This window comes from Oncorhynchus gorbuscha, linkage group LG02, assembly GCF_021184085.1.
Source record: "Oncorhynchus gorbuscha isolate QuinsamMale2020 ecotype Even-year linkage group LG02, OgorEven_v1.0, whole genome shotgun sequence".
NCBI lineage: Eukaryota > Metazoa > Chordata > Actinopteri > Salmoniformes > Salmonidae > Oncorhynchus > Oncorhynchus gorbuscha.
In genome coordinates this window covers 41,496,522-41,509,998 of record NC_060174.1, presented here as the reverse complement: position 1 = coordinate 41,509,998, position 13,477 = coordinate 41,496,522, and the positions used below count along the sequence as shown (strand labels likewise).

Here is a 13,477-nt window from a genome sequence, read left to right as displayed (position 1 = left end):
CTGTGATAAAGAAAGGACATTCAGTTTGACATATAATGTTGTATTTATACCCAATTCAAAATACCTGTTGTGGTTAAATGTATGGAGTATGAATAAGCAGAACATGAGGAGGGGAGGGTCGAGGATCGGTAATGAGGAGAAAAGGGAGTTATATCACAATAGTTCAAGTTGTACAGTTACAGGGTTGGATAACAGATGTGGTTTAGCATGTTTCTTTATCGGTATATACAGTATACTCCTCTCCTCCCATAAGCACAGAAAGATACAGAGCCTTCAGAAAGTATTCATACCCCTTCCACATTTTGTTGTGTTACAACCTGAATATATATGTTTTTTCTCACCTGTCTACACACAATACCTCATAATGACAAAGTGAAAACATGTTTTAGAAATGTTTGCACATTTATAAATACAGAAATATCTTAATTGACATAAGTAATCACACCCCTGAGTCAATACATGCTATGATTACAGCTATGAGTCTTTCTGGGTAAATGTCTAAGAGCTTTGCACAACTGCATTGCACAATATTTGCACAATGTTCTTTAAAAAATTCTTCAAGCTCTGTCAAGTTGGTTGTTGATCATTGCTAGACTGACATTTTCAAGTCTTGCTGTAGATTTTCAAGCCGATTTAAGTCAAAACTGTAACTAGGCCACTTAGGAACATTCAATGCAGTCTTAGTAAGCAACTCCAGTGTATATTTGGCCTTGTGTTTTAGGTTATTGTCCTGCTGAAAGTTGAATTTTTTTCCCAGTGTCTGTTGGAAAGCAGAATGAACCAAGTTTCCTCTAGGATTTTTCCTGTGCTTAGCTCTATTTTGTTTAATTTTATCCCCCCAAAAAACGACCTAGTCCTTGCTGATGACAAAAATATGTATAACAAGATGCAGCCACGACCATGCTTTAAAGTATGAAGAGTGGTAATCAGTGATGTGGCGTGTTGAATTTGCCCAAAACAGGACAAAAGTTTTTTTTAGGCAGTTTTACTTTAGTGCCTTATTGCAAACAGGATGTGTGTTTTGGAATATTTGTATTCTGTACAGGCTTCCTTATTTTAATTCTATCCTATCACAGCCATTAAACTCTGTAACTGTTTTAAAGTCACCATTGGCCTCATGGTGAAATCCCTGATCGGTTTACGTCATCTCCGGCAATTGAATTTGGAAGGACTCCTGTATCTTTGTTGTGACTGGGTGTATTGATACACCATCCAAAGTGTAATTATTACCATCACCATGCTCAAAGGGATATTCAATGTCTGCTTATTTTATTTTTTTACCAATAGGTGCCCTTCTTTGCGAGGCATTGAAACCTCCCTGGTCTTTGTGGTTGAATCTGTTTGTGAAATTCACTTGTGTAGGGTACAGAGATGACATCATAGTCATAATACAAAATCATATTAAATACTATTACTGCACACAGAGTGAGTCCATGCAACTTTTTATGTGACTTGTTAAGCACATTTTTATTTAGGCTTGTCATAAGAAATCAGTTGAATACTAACTGACAAAATTAATTTGTATTAATTTGTAAACATTTCTAAAAACAAAGTCCACTTTGACATTATGGGGTATTGTGTGTAGGCAAGTGGAACAAAATATTGTATTATCCAATTTTAAATTCAAGCTGTAACACAACAAAAGGTGGATAAAGTAAAGGGCTGTGAATACTTTCTGAAGGCCCTGTACATGTGCAGAAGCACGATGTGCGCAGACTCACTCACTGATACACAACATGACCAGAAGTATGTGGACATCTGCTCTTCGAACACCTCATTGACATATCATGGGCATTAATATGTAGTTGCCTCCACTACTCTGGGAAGACTTTCCACTAGATGTTGGATCATTCCTGCCGGGACCATCTTCCATTCAGCCACAAGAGTATTCGTGAGGTCCACACTGATCTCGACAAACCATTTCTATATGGACCTCGCTTTGTGCACAGGATGTTGTCAAGCTGAAACAGGAAGAGAGCCTTCCCCAAACTATTGCCACAAAGTAGGAAGCACAGAATCATCTAGAATGTCATTGTATGCTGTAGCGTTAATATTTCCATTCACTGGAACTATGGGGCCTAGCCTGAGCCATGAAAAACAGCACCAGACTACGATCCCTCCTCCACCAAACTTTACAATCGGCACTATACATTTGGGGAGGTAGCGTTCACCTGTCAGCAATGGGTGTTGCTGAAATAGCCGAATCCACTCATTTGAAGAGTTGTCGACGTACTTTTGTATATACAGTGTAGTTACATACAGTACCAGTCATGAGCTTGCACCATCCTACTCATTCCATTTTTTTAACGTTTTCTTAATCCTATTTTCTACATTGTAGAATAATAATGAAGATATAAAAACTATGAAATAACACATATGGAATCATGTGGTAACCAGATAAGTGTTAAACAAATCAAAATATATTTTATATTAGAGCCCTATTTATTTATAAATAGCCCTATTTGGTAAAAGACCAAGTCCATAATATGGCAAGAACAGCTCAAATAAGCAAAGAGAAACAACAGTCCATTATTACTTTAAGACATGAAGGTCAGTCAATCCAGAAAATTTGAAGAACTAAAAGTTTCTTCAAGTGCAGTCACAAAAACCATCAAGCCCTATGATGAAACTGACTCTCATGAGGACCGCCACAGGAAAGGAAGACCCAGAGTTACCTCTGCTGCATAGGATAAATTCATTCGAATGCACCTCAGATTGCAGCCCAAATAAATGCCTCACAAGTAACAGACACATCTCAACATCAACTGTTCAGAGGAGACTGTGTGAATCAGGCCTTAATTGTCGAAATGCTGCAAGGAAACCACTACTAAAGGACACCAATAAGAAGAAGATACTTTTTTGGGCCAAAAAACATGCGCAATGGACATTAGACTGGTGGAAATCTGTCTTTAGGTCTGATGAGTCCAAATTTGAGATTTTTGGTTCCAACCGCCGTGTCTTTGTGAAATGCAGAATAGGTGAATGGATGATCTCCGCATGTGTGGTTCCCACCATGAAGCATGGAGGAGGATGTGTGATGGTGTGGGGGTGATTTGCTGGTGACACTGTCAGGGATTTATTTAGAATTTCAAGGCACACTTAACCAGCATGGCTACCACAGCATTCTGCAGCAATACGCCATCCCATCTGGTTTGCGCCTAGTGGGACTATCATTTGTTTTTCAACAAGACAATGACCCCAAACACACCTCCAGGCTGTGTAATGTCTATTTGACCAAGAAGGAGAGACCTTACCTCCATAATCACCCGACCTCAACCCAATTGAGATGGTTTGGGATGAGTCGGACCGCAGTGTTGGAAAAGCATTCCAGATGAAGCTAGTTGAGAGAATTTCAAGAGTGTGCAAAGCTGTCATCAAGGCAAAGGGTGGCTACTTTGAAGAATCTCTAATATAAAATGTTGAACACTTATTTGGTTACTACATGATTCCATGTGTAATTTCATAGTTGTTATGTCTTCACGATTATTCTACAATGTAGAAAATAGTACAAATAAAATCCTTGAATGAGTAGGTGTGTCCAAACTTTTGACTGGTACTGTATATTTACAGGTGTATTCGTAGTCTTATGTTTCTCTGAATCTGTTGGTTTTGGCTGTGCAGGAAATTCTCAGTCTTTTTCCTCTCTTCTCTCTCTTCCCTCTTCTTCTTCTTCTCCTAGATATATCAACAGTACTAGTGTTTTTATGTTGTTTCTCAGAATTCTTACACATCTTTTTTTAACAATCTAAACCTCATTTATACTTACAGTTGGAGTCGGAAGTTTACATACACTTAGGTTGGAGTCATTAAAACCCGTTTTTCAACTCCACAAATTTTCACTCCACAAATGTCTTGTTAACAAACTATAGTCTTGGCAAGTCGGTTAGGACATCTACTTTGTGCATGACACACGTAATTTTTCCTACAATTGTTTACAGACAGATTATTTCACCAATAATTCACTGTATCACAATTCCAGTGGGTCAGAGGTTTATATACACTAAGTTGACTGTGCCTTTAAACAGCTTGGAAAATTCCAGAAAATTATTTCATGGCTTTAGAAGCTTCTGATAGGCTAATTGAAATCATTTGAGTCAATTGGAGCTGTACCTGTGGATGTATTTAAAGGCCTACCTTCAAACTCACTGCCTCTTTGCTTGATATCGTGGGAAAATCAAAAGAAATCAGCCAAGACCTCAGAAAAACAATTGTTACCTCCACAAGTCTGGTTCATCCTTGGGAGCAATTTCCAAACGCCTGAAGGTACCTTGTTTATCTGTACAAACAATAGTACGCAATTATAAACACCATGGGAACACGTAGCCATCATACCGCTCAGGAAGAAAACGCATTCTGTCTCCTAGGAGGAATGGGCCATAATTCACCCAATTTATTGTGGGAAGCTTGTGGAAGGCTACCTGAAAAGTTTGATCCAAGTTAAAAGACATTGCTACCAAATACTAATGGTGTGTATGTAAACTTCTGACCCACTGGGAATGTGATGAAAGAAATAAAAGCTCAAATAAATAATTCTCTCCTATTATTCTGACATTTCACATTCTTAAAATAAAGTGGTGATCCTAACTGACCTAAAATGGGGAATTTTTACTAGGTTTAAATGTCAGGAATTGTGAAAACTGAGTTTAAATGTATTTGGCTAAGATGTATGTAAACTTCTGACTTCAACTGTACATAGGGGAACATCTGTAACCATGTGTCATAGTATATCAACAAACAAACCTTAAGTGTCTGAACAGTGCAGAAACAGCTCTGAGCAAACCTCTGCCACTGCACCTGTTTATCAAACAAGCACTGGACAACAACCAATCACAAGACATCAGACAGAATCACCCAGACATACCCGAGATATCCAAATTCATACCATAGAGTAGACATGTCACATACCCAAAACATAACATAGACAGCCATTATGTAAACCGAGTTTAGCCACCATGTTGAAACCAAACGTTTCATGAGAATAGCAGTCTAATTTGGTACCTACTCATATAAAACCACAACCAACATACATAGATACACATCTGAGCTGCATTTCATTCTAAGAAGTTGTCTCCCCTCTCCTTCTGCTCTGGTTCAGCCTCTGCACAGATCAAAGATGACTGGGTAGGTCTAAACAATAGCTTCACCTACTTTCACCTATCCAGTCCTATCAGATCTGTGAGTATCTGAGTGAATCAAGACAGCAGCTTCGCAGCCATGACCCCTGACCCCCTGGTCCTCATGACCTCATCGTGCGTATGTTCCTGTACTGGCAGAGCAGCAGCTGTCTGAAGGTGTTCTTGAAGGTGGTGTTGCACAGGGCGTAGCAGGCCGGGTTGACGGTACTGTTGATGTAGCAATGTAGCCAATGGTCCACAGCGAGTTGGGGATGCAGCTGGAGCAGAAGGTGTTGATGAGCACCATCACATTGTAAGGTGTCCACGTGGCCACGAACGCCACCAGAATGGCCATGATGGTGCGCGTCACCTTCTTCTCCCGGGACGGAGGGCCCTTTTTCTTCTTCGTCTTCCTCTTGGGGCTCTGCTTGGAGTTCGTCTTTGTCACCTGGAGATAGAAAAGTGATAGATTTTTTATCAGTATGAATGCATTTTTTTCATGATTCTACATTCTCCCCTACCATGTAAAATATCTTGTGCTTTTTGATTATGGTTATAAGTATACACTTAGTATACAAAACATTAGGAACACATACCTAATATTGAGTTAGGTTGAGGACTACAAGGTATCGAAAGGGTTCCACAGGGATGCTTCCCACAGTTGTATCAAGTTGGCTGGATGTCCTTTGGGTGGTGGACCATTCTTGATACACAAGGGAAACTGTTGAGCGTGAAAAACCCAGTAGCGGTGTAGTTCTTGACACAAACCAGTGCACCTGGCACCTACTTCCATAACCCTTTCAAATGCACTTCAATCTTTTGTCTTGCCCATTCACCTTCTGAATGGCACACATACACAATCCATGTCTCAATTGTCTCAAGGCTTAAAAATCCCTCTTTAACCTGTCTCTTCACTTTCATCTACACTAATTGAAGTGGATTTAACAAGTGACATAAATAAGGGACCATAGCTTTCACCTGGATTCACCTGGTCAGTCTATGTTATGGAATGACTTAAATGTAATATAATGTAAATGAAACAGCTGTTGTTCTTAATGTTTTGGTTACTCAGTGTATATATCTTTTCACTTTACACATACTTCATATTATTATTTAATGGAAGTTGCTGTCTATTCTGTTGTGCATTGTATATATATATATATATCAACACCTTTAACAGCGTCCGTGTCACCAGGCTGTGTTTCTCTGTTGCAGGGGTGGAATCTGTGTTGCTATGCGTGGCTTTGTATGTCTCTCCCTCAGGCCGGGAGTTGCTTCTGATACAGGAGAGTTTGGGCCCACAGCCTTTGGCCTGGTTCTGATAGCAACACCGCGTCTGGCTGGATTTGGCCTCACCATTTGACCCCTTCTGTGATAGGTCAGGCTCTTTCTTTTGATTGGATGATGAGGCAAGGTTGCTGACTGTTGTGGTAGAGCTATCTCTGTCTGGCCCTTCCCCTCTGCAGGGCTCCCTGTCATTCTGCTGCTGGACCCCCTCCCCAACCTTCTCTCCATCCCCACCCTCCTCCTCCTCCTCCTCCTCCTCCCCAGTCACAGTACAGTCATTGGGCTGGGCCCTGCACCCATCCTCCTGGCTCTGCGATGGGCCTTCTCCCAGGCTATTCCCTGAAGGTTTCCTGCTGTTCCTCCGTACCCGGCTGCGACTGGCCTTGGATATTCGCCAGTAGAGACTGATCATGATGGCCACAGGCAGGTAGAAGGCCGCGATGGCCGTGCCAAACGTCACCGTTGCGTTGGAGAAGAACTGGATGTAGCACTCGCCAGGCGGCACCGTCCGCCCACCCGCGAAGAACTGCCAGAACAAGATGGCAGGAGCCCATAGTACGAATGACAGCACCCAGGCCGCCGCAATCATCATCCCCGCCATCATGGTGCTGCGGCGCACCGGATAGCTGAGAGGCTTGGTGATGCAGAAGTAGCGGTCAAAGCTAATGATGAGGAGGTTCATAACTGAGGCATTGCTGACCACGTAATCAATGGACAACCACAGGTCGCACACGACCGGGCCTAAGGGCCAGTGTCCAATCACAATGTAGACAGTGTAGAGGTTCATGGAGCACAGGCCAATAATGAGGTCAGCACAGGCTAGGCTGAACAGGAAATAGTTGTTGACAGTCTGGAGGTTCCTATTGACCTTTATGGAGAGCATACAGGAGAATATTAGAAAAGACGTGTGTAGAACCAGGAGTTTTTCCCGACCATGTGATCTGGCCAAGGTCACATGGTCAGGAGTAACTCCTGACCCTAACAATGTGCAATGCATTTTGCCAATATCTTTCAATCACAACACTAAAGAATAACAGGTCTCCAGTATTTTAGGTGCACTGAATATTGGCTATCCAATAAGTCACCTTTTCAACTGTATCCTAAAAATATGATTAATTTAAAAAATGAAGTGATGGATCTTTAATCCAAACCTTTATGGAGAGCATAACCAGGATGTTGCCAATGATGGTGACGAGGCTGAGTGACCCGGCCACCAGGATGATGAGGACGATCTCTACCGTCTTATAGGGACTCCCAGAGAAGAGACTGCTGCTTTCATTGTCTGAGCTGAGGTTGGAGTAGTTGGTGAGGTTGAGCGTCTCCATCTTGTCTGGTCTTGGATATCCTTTTCAAGTATGCTTTGGGGCCAATCTCAGAACTATAAGATACACCTGGTAATGACAAAGATTACATATGCTTTTGACAAGAGATTCTCCATTAAGCCTTCTTTTTAGTCCAGGATAAGGCTTAATATGGGTCCAGGAAACCAGCCCATAGTGTATTAAGTCTAAGCATGAGTGCATCTCTTTTAGTGTGTGTGTGTGTGTGTGTGTGTGTGTGTGTGTGTGTGTGTGTGTGTGTGTGTGTGTGTGTGTGTGTGTGTGTGTGTGTGTGTGTGTGTGTGTGTGTGTGTGTGTGTGTGTGTGTGTGTGTGTGTGTGTGTGTGTGTGTGTGTGTGTGTGTGTGTGTGTGTGTGTAAGCATTTCTCTGTACTCCTCACAATCAACTACCTGATGGCGTTGTACTTGGTTCCTTTGTGATTTCCGACACCAGCTTCCTGACTGTTAGAGGAGAGAGCAGGTGTGTGTTCCTTTACCCAGGTGTGAAACAAAATGGCAGGTGAGCAAATAAAGGCCCTTTCCCGTAGCTGCAGGGTTTAGAAAATCCACACAGTAGTGTCCTATATCTCAAAATGAATATGCAGTATCACCCCTGGATATTTTAGGACAGGCATGAAGGAAGCACATTCTCAGATGCAATTTACAAAGGATTATTGGTGAGCAGCAATGACCTGACTCCTAATATTTATCCACCTGCTGCTGTGTTTGTAGAAAGTAGATTTGACCTGACTGTTAACTGCTGAACACTACAGACTAAATTAAAAGTAAATAGTTGACCTAATAATGACCTAAATTACAAAATGACATGTTTGTTTCCTTATCCTGTAAGCCTTTGTATAAGGAGGGACAGCAATCCTTTCTATGGTTTTGATTACCTGACTGCTGTCTACTAATGCTATCATTTCTGTCCAAAACCCAATGCAAGTCAATATCTCCCAAATAATTGTTTTAATTTGTTTTTTAATTAGTTTTTGTTTTGTTGATGAAACGTGTAGTACATATTCTGCTGTTCTATCACGTCTGCAGTGAGGTCAGAGGGAAGAAGCAGTGTAGTGATTTGCAGTAACCTCTTTGTTGTTGTAGTATCCCAAACGGACGCGGCACTTTCACCAAATAAGGATTCGATCTTAAAGTAACGTCATTGAGCTACACAGTCTATTCCAGTCACATTGGGATGATTTTGAAATATTGAAACCATTTTTTTAAATTTGGCCTTATTGTACTGTATTTGGCTCATCTATGCTATGAGTTTGAATGCACTTTAACTGTATGGTTTCCTGGACAAGGCTCCCCTCCTGGCTCTTTGATGAACTGAAAGTACACACTGGGATAGGAAGTGATCTGACAGGTTGAGTTAGAACACATTATTAGGTCACCCTAACCTCTAAGACAGCTCATTTACATGTTCTGGTTTACCTGGAAACATACATGTTGACAGCTAATCTGATTATAAGAGCCAAGTTAAGAATGTCAAGTTGTTCCCCTAATTCTATAGGCTTGTAGAAGTACAAGCAAGTAGCCTAGTGGTTAGAGCATTGGGCCTGTAACTGAAAAGTTGCTGGTTTGAATACCTGAGCCAACAAGGTAAAAACGTGTTGATATGCCCTTGAGCAAGGCACTTAACCCTAATTTGCTCCAGGGGTGCTTTACTACTATGGCTAACCCTGTAATCTTGAATCTGCACTGGCCAATAGCTAGCTACTGTCACAGCAAGAGACTACATTCATGCTGCCACTGTGGGCTAACTGTGAGGGGCAGATGTACAGATAGATAGAGGTCTATCAGCAAGCGCCTGTCTCCATGTCACGACAGCACAGATCCTATCAGGCTAAAGATGAGTAACTGACTGTGGGAATAGGGAGGGATGCTGTCCACTTTGAGAGAGTGATGTTGGTGCAGTTGTTCATCTTCCTTGCTGTATTTTATACTTTCTACACTTTGTGAGACACTAATCGCTCTCTGATCCTGTCTTGGCTCATCTCTAGCTCATCTCTGCACCAACCCAGCCCTCTTCTGTCTGACAGTAACAAAGCAGATAGCTCGATTTACAGGTATAGCAATTCCCTATGACACGAAACAAACAACACCATAACTACATTTAGCAAATGGAAGAACACCACTGTAATAGCTGCTAAGGAACGACGGTAAGAACAAAAAGTATCTACAGCACAAACATTACTCAGACAGCGATGTGATTACCTGATCTATTCGGATCCGAAAATCAATGGAAAGACACTCAGGAGAGACTTTTCAAGGATCCTTGCATGTTACTGAAGCAGCCCCATAAGCAACTCCATTAGACTATGTGATAAGATTGTACCTAATAGAGGCTTCCTTCCTGCTTTTAACATCAGCTCAAATATCATTACAGTATGAGTACCCCCATCTGTTATCCCTCAGATACCCCATTTGATTAAATTATGAAACAGTGCTGTGCTGCACTTACAGGGTCATAACCATAGAAGTACAGTATAGTTATAACACTCAAAAGATCAGGAAGAGAGCCTGCTCTGCTCTATTGATCTGTTTGCGTTTGAGGTGAAAGTAAGACAAACATGTTTCATATTCTTTCATATTCTTACTATTCTGACCAACATATTTGCTCATGAATTATTCATGAAGCCCCCTCCCACTCATATGCACATACAGTAGGTGGCCCTATGGAGAACCTCATATACAGACCTGGCATTAAATGTTATCGAACATTATGAATCAATCAGTGACCTGCTCGGAGTCATTGTGTTTTGCTTCAGGCATTAAGAGTTAACGCGGAGAGACCAAACAGCCGTTACACAACTGTCCAATTATCTGCCTGAGTGGCAAACACATTTATTTATGAATCTACAATGAGGATAGGGTTCAGACCAATGATGTGTCTGAATATTATGCAATAATAATGTACATATGTATGTCTATGGGTCAGACAGAGCTCCTCTTCCCTCCCTCATACCACGTGCACATGTAGCCCCTCACACCCAGACCCTCTGATTCACACATAACAGGATGATAACAGGACAGCTCCTACTAATTGTTATGGATGGAATCTGGAGAGAAAAAAAAACGAAGCAGTTCCTTGACAGGCCCACTAGCTTATCTAGCGTAATCTGATTCAACAGCTGCTTGCCCCAACAGCTGGTTCCGGTAATGTGCTAGTATGACTGGCTGTCTGGCTGAGTTGGTTTTCAGGGAATAATTCTCTTCTCACTGGGACTCTGAGAAGGGCACCACATGCTGCTGCTACATTCTGTCTCACCATGTTACAGAGAACGAATCTGGGGCACTGGAACACAACTTGGAACATGTCTTGGAACGTGTCTTGGAACGTGTGTGTCCGTGTGTGTGATCTTTCTCTTTTAGACCCTCTTGTGTTCAGTCCACTCAAAGCAAGTTACTCTGTTTTCCATTGAGGGCCTGGATCACCTTTCGTCTCTCTGCACAGTCCATCGCAAATAAACAACCTGACAGTATACGAGGCCAATAAAATTGCCACCACTTGTTGTAACAATTTCTGGGAAGTCTGTGCTACACTGGGAGAGGTGGGAAATTTTACATCCCTGTGTGCTCTGCATTGACGTAGGAGTGTAACAGAGTGTGGAAAAAACACACGCCACTCTGTATCACAGAGCCAAGCAGGAGAGACAGAAACAACCTGCTAACACCAGATTCTACCAAACAACACACCCTGAGAACAGAGGGGAGGAGGAGAGGAGAGGAGAAAGAGGAGGAGAAAACTATGGGACAGAGGAGAGGAGAAAGGGATGATCGCTGTACACACACAGACAGAAAGACGGAGTCGGTCTATCTGAGCCAGGGCACCCTGGGGAAGAATATGAGATTTAATAGGAGAAGATTAGGAAACATAATCAGATCTACCATGTACAATTCCCAGGGAGGAGTCCGGCAGCAATCGAATTTAGCTGTTTAACACACACACAGTACAGCATGGGAGATTCCTGGTGAGAAACAATATAATTGTTCTGGCCTCACTTGACACTCTATCATTAAATCGTGATATTAAAGGGTAATGGTACAGGACAAGAGTGAAGGGTTAGTCATGGTTACATGAAGACTCGCGCCTCAGGGATATCGTGTGGAAGGCACAATGATACGACCTGGGCCGAAAAAAAGTTGTATTTTGTAAACTACAAAATATCAACTTTTCAAATACTGAGGTAGTGTAACAGTGTTTCAACTAAAAGGCAACTTTTTTCTTTGATATTCAAATACAGGTCTCAGAAAAACAAATAATATTTTTAAGTATTTTGAATATCTCACAGAAACCAACCAAATAATACTGAAGGTATTTGAATATATATTTGAATATATGCAAGTGACATTTAAAAAAACTAAAATATATTTATTTGATGGCTGCCAAATACTTGATGAAGAACCAAAAACTACAACAGTTCATTGAATTAGTCTAAATATTTGATCATAAGCACATGGTTTGGAGAGCCCTTAGATATAAATCTTAATATAGCCTATAGCCTACAATGAAATACATGAGGGACATGGAATCACCTCAACATTAGAGTAGACCACTTAGGCAGCTTCAAAATTACTAACAAATATATGTTCATGAGTGAGACATCAGGAAATAGAGTAACACTTGACATCTAGTTCTTACACCTGTTGTAACTTTGGGATTATGACAATATCACATTGGTGTTACATAAGATGTTGGAAATGGCTTTATAATTGCATAACAATGGAGTTATTACATATGTGATATAAGGAACAGTCACTATTATTCCTCTTGCAAAAACGTTCAGCTCATTGCTATCCAATTAAAATGCAATTATCAAAGTATTATGTAACAACATGCTAATATGATGTTTCTCCAATAGTACAGTTTTATTACACAAACACAAGAACAGTCATGTTCAAAGGGTCTATGCTCTGTTGAAACACTGTAAGCGCCAAAGTTGGCACAAATCCATAATGTACAAGTTTCTTTTTCCGACAGAAACATTGTGTTTGTACAGTAATTTTATTTCTGAGAACAGTCTCACTTCATTCAAGAAACGTAGCTACAAAACTCCACCCAAAATTGTACATGCACCCAACTTTTAAAATGATCTGTGCGTTTTTATTATAACCCTAACCCTAACCCTAACCCTAACCCTAACCCTAACCCTAACCACTTACAAACCAAACGCAGTTCGCGTAAATAATATAATATTTTATAGGATATGTTAAAGTTTGAACAGTCTCGCTGTGACAATGGTTGTCCCGGACTTACCTTCGACCAGTTGAGTCAGGTGGTGGATGGATCCAGTTGTTATGCCCATATCACTGTAACCGTCCAGAAAATATAGCTTCAACAACCTGGAGAAATGTAATGGCAGGTGTCGACATACTTCTCAGGCTGAAGGACAAAGGGCGACTTTGCGTGTTCGCCAGTAGTCATATGTTCGAGAGCGAGAGAGAGAGAGAGAGAGAGAGAGAGAGAGAGAGAGAGAGAGAGAGAGAGCTCGTGAATGAATCAAGACGTTGCACCATCAAATTAAATTGTATTTCGACAAGTTTATGAAGTTGAGGAAACATTGTCAACACTAAAGATTCAGGTGTAAGCTATTTTCCTTTGCAATAAGGAAGTAAAGTCTATTCCAGAACGCATTATTTGTAGTGCGTGCAAAATGTTGTTTAAGAACCATGGACAGTGCTCGCACGTGGTGCCAATATAAAGGCCGTGGGTAAACAACTTTGCATGCTTCACTGCATTAGCCATGACTT

The 13,477-nt window shown here is 41.2% G+C and overlaps 1 pseudogene; it reads right to left on the bottom strand.

Annotated features, from left to right (window-relative positions):
• Positions 1 to 4,600: 4,600 nt before the first annotated feature.
• LOC123992793 lies at positions 4,601 to 13,109 on the bottom strand (annotated as a pseudogene).
• Positions 13,110 to 13,477: the final 368 nt, after the last annotated feature.